The sequence below is a fragment of the Crocuta crocuta genome, unplaced genomic scaffold, assembly GCF_008692635.1.
Source record: "Crocuta crocuta isolate KB4526 unplaced genomic scaffold, BGI_CrCroc_1.0 scaffold147, whole genome shotgun sequence".
NCBI classification, from domain to species: domain Eukaryota; kingdom Metazoa; phylum Chordata; class Mammalia; order Carnivora; family Hyaenidae; genus Crocuta; species Crocuta crocuta.
Window position 1 is genome coordinate 10,363,125 of NW_027532594.1, and position 8,678 is coordinate 10,371,802.

The 8,678-nt window shown below is 33.7% G+C and overlaps 1 protein-coding gene across 1 annotated transcript in view; it reads left to right on the forward strand.

The window, feature by feature from the left end:
- Positions 1-4,804, forward strand: part of LOC144244695 (uncharacterized) — an 87,942-nt gene extending 83,138 nt beyond the window's left edge. The window contains exon 9 of the transcript XR_013339024.1: positions 4,721-4,804. The gene's annotated coding sequence lies outside the window, so the exon portion shown is untranslated. The remainder of the gene's footprint in view (positions 1-4,720) is intronic.
- Positions 4,805-8,678: the final 3,874 nt, after the last annotated feature.

Genomic DNA, 8,678 nt, shown 5'->3' on the forward strand with positions numbered 1-8,678 from the left:
ATCTCAGAGATTTGATAAGGGGATGGAGTATAAATTTTTAGAATAATTTTGGTACTTTACATTGAGACTTACTGTTTAAATGGTATTTAAACCTGGAAAAATATTGTACATTTAGAAATTGAGACTATATATATAGATATATAATCACACACAGCATATATATATATACACATATATATACTCATATACAAACAAATATACATTTATATGAGATAACTTTTTTTTGTTTGCTTGTTTGTTTTTGATATTTCACTAGGAGTATTCTCTTACATATTTTAGCTGGATCGGGTCTAGAACAGCTTATGAGACTCTTAAATTTTCAGAAATGTGAGTCAATTGATGTTACATAGGTACGTTGGTATTGACCATGGCGAATTTCATTCCACAAAAATTAGGAATTAGCCAGTAAATACTATAAATCAGCCACTTCCCCAGAGAACTGGATGTTAAGCATTTTCAGCACAACACTGGCTATTTTAGTGTTTTTTAAATTATTTTTTCCAACAAACATTTACCAAATCACTGCTATGTTCTACATACTTTGTATACATCTATGAACAGGACAGACATGTATAGTGGCTGAGGATAGCAGAAAATCTTTCATTGTTATAAGTAGATTATTCTGACAGCCATTAAAGGTATGCAATTTTTAAAATCTCCGTTTTGTATAATATTTTTCTGTCTTTTGTTACAATAGGTCCTTTTTGAAAATATTTATTTATTTTGAGAGGGAGAGAGAGAGAGAGAGAGTGAGCACATGCACTGGTAGGGGAGGGACAGATGAAGAGGGAGAGAGTGAAGCCCAAGCTGGATCCACACTGCCAGAGCAGCGGGTTATGTGGCTGGGTCCAAGGAACCCTGAGATCATGACCTGAGCTGAAATCAAGAGTCAGAGGCCTAACCTAACCTACTAAGCCATCAGGTGCCCCATAACAATAGGTCCTTAAGGTGTGGTCAGAAAGGATAAAGACATCTATTACCACAATTCCACTAGATTCTGTGGCTTATTCACCACATATCCCCAGTCTAAGCCCATCGGGTACATGACAAATGTTCGTTCAGTAAAAGCATAATCACAAGAGGAAGGTGTCCTGTAAAAGCTGCAGGTCCGAGTTGGTTTTGGAGGACCTGTCATCAATCTATTTGTAACCGAGTGATTATGTCTTATGTTTGTTAAATGTTTCATTATATTTCCCTGCATACAGCCTACATCCCAGGTATAAAAATTATGTACACAACAACTAAAGTAACTTTAGAAATTAGAAGTGCTTATATCAATGTAGTTTTAACTAACAATAAAATAATTGTCAGTATTTGCTAGCTACTGTTATTAGCACTTTGCACGGATCACCTGAAATGATCCTCAAACAACACCATGAAATAGGTAGGTTTCCATCCCTGTTACCAAGGAAGGAACAAATGCAGAGACTAACTTGCTCTAAGAATTACACTTCTAGGCGTGCAGCTACAATTTAGAATTAGACGGAGTTTAGGTGTGAAACTAATATAATTCTCATTATATTACTGCAACTTGATTTATTTTACATTAACCTACATGTGTTTCTTTGATAGTAGGGTATTTCTCTACAAAAAAGAAAATTAATTCCTATAAGTAAGCTACTTCCTTGAGTTGGTCTTTTCAATTCACAGCAGATAATAAAACAGTATGTCCATTACACAAGGCCATTCATAAAGTAACCTCGTTTTGTTTGAGCTGACATAGAGGAAAACTGGCTCAGTTTATTGGGAAATCAAATAGAACATGGCCAAAACTGTTTCTTTGGGCTTAAAGACTGCTAAAATCTATTGGGTTGGTAGGTAACATTGCCAGTCAATCTTATGCTATAAATTGCAAATCTTAGAGATAAGATGTTCTTTTTTATCCCAAAGACAAACCAGGGAAGGGAATATTATTCTTCTACTCAAAATTTTCAATGACTTTGCTGTTTTCTAGAGTAGTAGGAATTTGTTTCGTTTTAACTTATTGTCTTTTAATTTCTATTTTATTTTGCATCATAAATTTAAGGAAAACTAATTCAAGTAATACTATTACTACTGGCTAAGCTTAAATAGTATTTATCATCGCCAGTCACAGCTCACAGTTTGTGTGTGTGTGTGTGTGTGTGTGTGTGTGTGTGTGGAGACACCANGTGTGTGTGTAATCTCCCCAATAACCCTATTGGGTTAGTGGTTTATTTTATATTATTCTTTAAACATTTTTTAACATTTATTTAATTTTGAGAGACAGAGAGACAAAGAGCATGAGTGGGAGATGGGCAGAAAGAGAAGAGGCTCCAGGCCTTGAGCTGTCAGCACAGATTCCAACACAGGGTTCCAAACCACGAACCATGAGATCATGACTTGAGCCAAAGTCAGATGCTTAACCCACTAAGCCCCCCAGGCACCCTATGGGTTAGTCTTTTTATCATAACCCATTTTAATAGGAAAATATTGGTACTCCAAAAGGTTAAATAACTAGTTCAAGTTAGTAGTGGTGAATCTTTGTTACATAGCTCATGTATAAAATTTCTAAAGATAAATATACATTGTGGTATAATATTTTAGTTGATTAAGATGATTAAGATGGTTATAGTACACTATGCAGTTACAAACTTAAAGGTCTTAAAGGTCACTGTCTTTGAGAGTATACCAGCTTGGAATCTGGGGATCATAAGTTGTGATAGGGTAGGGAGGGAAAGAGGAAAGCTAAGAACCAAGAATTATTAATGAGCATTTATGATTATCTATGACCAGGCTTAAATCTGCCTTTCTAAAGTTATTTTCCTTCACATGTGTTCTGTTGCTCCCACCCACAAAAGTCCATCCACTCATTATTTTAAAACAACAACAACAACAATACTGTGTAATTTAACCCTTATTTCCTTCATTCCCTATAACTGGAATCTTTTCTAAATTCGGCCTCTTCTCTTCAAGGTCTTGGTGTGACACCCTACCCAGGTGACCTCCCTTCCCTCGGGTAGAAGCCCTGTGGGGCCATTCCTCTGTCTTCAGGGCTCCTACAACATTCTGTCTGAGGTAGCTCTTCTCACAGACTGCTACTGTTGATAAGTGTTTGCAAAAATATGCCCCTCATTAATTTTAACATTTCAAGGAAGGGGAATATAATTCATTGTCTTTTTCTCTCCCCAAGCAGACTTCCGTAAAGCCAAAGAAACATTTTCTAGCAATTAGAGCTGACCAGTAGTGAAAAAGCTGAATTCTTTTTCACCCAAATTATTTCAGAAGGAATGAAATTGCTTCCTGCCAGTAACATTTTAGAAGACAGTAACTCCAGATGATCTCTGAAATCCCATACAACTTCAATGTCATGTGGCTAGTGACCTTTAAAGAGCCAAGCTGAGGAAAGCAACTTTAACAAACTAGTTTAAATAATTCTTTTAAAATATGTACCTTATTTATTTTCATGAAACTGGAGCAAGGGTTGAATAAGGCAGCTTAGGAAACTAATTCATAGTTAATAGGTCAATAAAAGTAGATATAAAACTAAAAGAGTAGGAAAATGAAAAATAAAAAAGACCAACTTCATACGTTAAAACTATTGTTGATAGCAAACATGTTATACATCTTTTATTTTTACCATAATGCTTTCTACCACGAAGCACATGTAGTCCAAAATATCATTATAGGAATGCATTAACTGAGTACAAATATATGTAGGTAGAAACATCTTGTTTTGATTACTCCATTTTGGGTCTTGTGTGGTTTTCTTCTTCAATTTTAAATTTCAAAAATTGAAGATGAAAATGTTAATTTGTGACATCAAATAAACTCGTATTTATTCATTTATTTATTCATTCAAATAAATAAAGAAGAGATTGGTGGTTGCTAGAGGTGGGGGTTCAGGGGAAAGCAAAATGGGTGAAGGTGGTCAGAAGGTACTAACTTCCAGTTATAAAATAAATAACTCCTGGGGATGTAATGTACATAATGGTAGTTATAGTTAATAATACAGTATTAGATATTTGAACATTGCTATGAGAGTAGAACTTGGAAGTTCTCATCAAAAGAAAAATATTAACTTTTTGTTAATAGTTAATATTTAAATATTAACTAGACTTATGTTTATTATTTCACGATATACACATTGAATCATTATGTTGTACACCTTAGTTTCAGGTGTTAGTTTCATTTAATCTTAGATATTACTTATATCTCCATAATATAAAAAGAAACCCTCAAATCCATAAAGCTTGATCACTGAAGACATTATTAGGAGAGAGCTATAAATATATTTTATAACATTCAAAATGGATTAAACGTATAGCAATACCATGATGTTTAATTCTTAGATTATTGATCTTTTTAACTTTGAAAAATAACCAAAGTGGAAAAATTAAAGAATGTAAATCTGAGACATGTTTTAGAGACAGCCAGTATCATCTCTTACTCCACATCTAATGAAACAAGGCTCAAGGCAGCTGTTGCCCCAATTTCCACATGGTGGATCCTTTTCTCAGACTATACTTTGACATCATCTAGCAAAGGGAAGGTGAGCATTTATATTTACATCCTCTCAATGAGCAAATAGTGTGTGGTAGATAATTAACTGAATAAGTGTCAACTCAGTTAATGTTGAATAAATGAATGCATGAAAGAATGAGAAATTACATAACCTGACTGACATTTTACATTTTCTGTCCAGTGTTCCTTCTGACATACAATTTTGTATTTCTAAGTGGTTTCTGTTGTCTGTTTTCAGAATGAATAAAATGAAAAGTAAGCTCAAAAATCTTTTGCCCAGCAAAGGAAACCATCAACAAAACAAAAAGGCAACCTACTAAATGAGAGAAGATTTCACAAATTATATATTCTATAAGAGGCAATATCCAAAATATATAAAGAACTTACACAACTCAACATCAAAAAGCCAACTAACCTAATTAAAAATAGGAAAAGGACCTGAATAGACATTTTTTCCAAAGAATACATTCAGATGGCCAACAGATACATGAAAAGATGCTCAATATCACTCATCATCAGGGAAATACAAATCAAAACTACAGTGTGGTATCACCTTACCTACCTAGAATGGCTGAAATAAAAAGGACGAGAAATGACAAATGTTGATGAGGATGTGGAAAAAAAGGAACTCTCATGCACTGATGACTGCAAACTGGTACAGTCACTGTGGAAAAAGACAGTTTGGAGTTTCCTCAAAAAAATTAAAAATAGAATTACCATATGATCCAATAATTCTACTACTGGTTATTAATCCAAAGAAAACAAAAACACTCAATGAAAAAGATATATGCACTCCTATGTTTATAACAACATCATTTACAATAGTCAACATATAGAAGCAACCCAAATATCCTTCCACAAATGAATGGATAAAGAATATGTGATATATATATAAGTGTATAAATCAGTCAAATTAAGACAATACCATAGGATACATTTGTATATGGATTTAAGAACATAACAATTGAACAAAGGAAAAAGAGACAAAAAAAAAACAGACTTCTAAATATAAAGAACAGCAGTGTCTGGGTGACTTAGTGGGCTAAACTTCTGACTCTTGATTTCCGTTCATGTCATGATCTCACAGTTGGTGAGGTTGAGCTCAGGGTCAGGTTCTGTTCTGGTACAGAGCCTAGTTGGTATTTTCTGTTTCCCTCTCTCTCTGCTCCTCTCCCACTTGTGCTTGTGTTCTCTCTCTCACTTTCTCTCTCTCAAAAATAAAATAAACATTTAAAAACAAATAAACAGGGGCATCTGGGTGGCTAAGTTGGTTAAGCGTCTGACTTCGCCTCAGGTCATGATCTCACGGTTCGTGGGTTCAAGTCCCACATCGGGCTCTGTGCTGACAGCTAGCTCAGAGCCTGGAGCTTGCTTCAGATTCTGTATCTCCTTTTCTCTCTGACACTCCCCTGCTCATGCTGTCTGTCTGTCTCTCTCTCTTTCAGAAATAAATAAAACATTAAAAATGAAAAAAAAAACAAATAAATACAGAGAGCAAACTAGTGGTTGCTAAAGGGGAGATGGGGGGAGTATAGATCAAAGACATTAAGAGTACACTTATTATGAGGAGTACTGAGTAATGAATAGAATTGGTGAATCATTATATTGTACACCTGAAACTAATATAGCACTGTATGTTAATTATACTTCAATAAGAAATAAAAATCAGGTCTGTTTTAATCTTAAAATATATTAATGAATAAAATGTTATAAGTTATTAAAATAAAAAGACATAATATCAATCTTTTTATTAAAAAAATTTTTTGTTAATGTTTGCTTAGTTTTGAAAGAGAAAGACAGAGGGTGAGCAGTGAAAGGGGCAGAGAGAGAGGAAAACACAGAATCTGAAGCAGGCTCCAGGCTCTGAACTGTCAGCACAGAGCCCAACACGGGTCTCCAACTCATAAACCATGAGATCGTGACCTGAGTTGAAGTCGTACGCTTAATCGACTGAGCCAACCATGCGCCCTAAATCTTTTTCTTATGACATGTATGTAAGATGATAGACTAAAAATATTATTTTATTTAAAAAAGAACAAAAGCTGCTTCACATAAAACACTTCAATATTTAGCAAAACACAAAAATATTGATATTCATGTATCAGTATGCTGAAGTTTTTATATATATATTCTTTTATATTTATCTTAGTTTACTTATATATACTTACCGTATTAAAACAAGGAAGTGAATTGTAACTAGATAATTTTAATGGTTTGAAACAATCATAAATCTAACAATTGGAAATATAAGTAAGTTGGAAATAATTGTGTTCAACGCACTAGAAGAACAAATTTCCCACACTATCTATAAGACCTTTGGTGTTTATTAGTCTAAATTGACGTCTTTTGAAGTGCAGTTAGTAATTTGACTTATAGTTTTTCAGAAAACCTTTAAAGATGTGGAATTTTCTTTGTATGTTTTTATGGAAGTCAAGATTTTGTCTCAGAATAGAAACATAACATTTGCCATTGTAGAACAATGATGAAATAAAATATAAAGGTCCAACATAGTTAGAGGCAAACTAGGAAATCTATTCAGAAAGCTAAAGAAAGACAAGACACAACTGCAGTGAATTATTAGTATAGGAACTGCAAATGTGAACTGCTTGGTTTGACTTTTGTGAAGAATCTCAGTCTATCATTTACAGAGGCCATTATGTTCTTTGTAACAGACTGATATGCAAAATTACTAGATAATCTTATCAGGCTTCAATTCAAAAGGATGGATTCCTGTTAAGAATAAAGCAAAGCCCACTAGTTTTTCATACCTTGTAAGAACTTTGTAGTCTGAGAACCAGGAGCAAACCATTTTCTGCATCTCCTGGATTCCCAAGAGACTACTGGCCAGCAATATACTTGTGTGCAATTATTTTCCAGTGGCCTTTTCTATGTGCTTGTGTGACTTAGCCTCTTCCTAAAGAGGATTTCATTACTTCCTTAGAATGGCATTACCTTTACTGAACAGGACATCTAGAGCTATGAGCAGTCTGTTCCTGCGTGCTTTCTTATGAAAGGCTCATGTTTCTTTTGTGCCCTACAAACTCTCACCCCATCATCGACTTGTATCATTGTTATTAGTGGATCTAAAAAGCAAAATTAAAAAGAAATACCTTACAAGTCAACTTTTAGTTTATGGTCCTCCACCCAATTGATGGAAATGGAATAATCTAAATAAACAAGCCAAGTCAAGAATATATGTGTGTGTTAAAAATCACCTAGCAAATAGACATCATAGGAACATGAAACCCAAATTGAGATTTATTTTTGAATATGAAATGACTAAATCTTTAAGAAATTTCAGTAAGAATCCAAGAGGTGACTGTACACTTAATAATATTATGACATGGCCTACATTCAATTTCAAAACACACAATGATCATATGTGGAATATGATATATTAAATATATAATTTTTTTAAGTAAAATATAACATATATATTATATAGTATATATACTAGTATACTATATATAGTATAATACTACATTATATATATTATATATATATATATATATAGTGAAGTTTTCTTAAAAGTTTACACTCAAGGGAGATTTCTACTGTAACTGATTGTAACTAATAACAAAGAAGCAGATGAAGAAGCAGATGATATTTTGGTTGTTGTCAAAAAAAAGTACATTACTGAGAACAACAACAAAAAGAACATGAAAAAAATATACTAAGGTTCAGTTCAAAGCATCTTTAACAACAAAAGCATGTTTTCCACCAAGTTCTGTTTCAACATTTGGTATGACTTACATTGAAAATATTTCTATTAAGGCTGTTCCCTCTGGAGCTATTTCAACACATAGATCTCCTAATTTTCTTTTCAGTCTGAATGCTGATTAATGACAGGAAACCTGCCATTAGAATGGATTGGGGAAAATGCATTGTGGGAATCCGATTAGGTTATTGAGGACGTTTCACTGCTTTTAGAACAGAGCTTGTCAAAGTACCATCCATTCAAAAGCAGCCGGGCTGGAAATATCTCTTCCTTGTTTATGGATGATGCCATGTAGTTTTACTGATTCATAATGGAGACACAGCCTTTTTATTTTGACAGTTTAAGCACCGAAAAGAAAAATAAAACTGCTGTGTGAGAACCTCCCTCATAAATGGCTTTACATTAAGTCTTCCTCTCTACAGGTTCACATTAAGAGTGACAACAGGTCTTGTGTCTGGAAAAAGCAAAACTTTCCCTA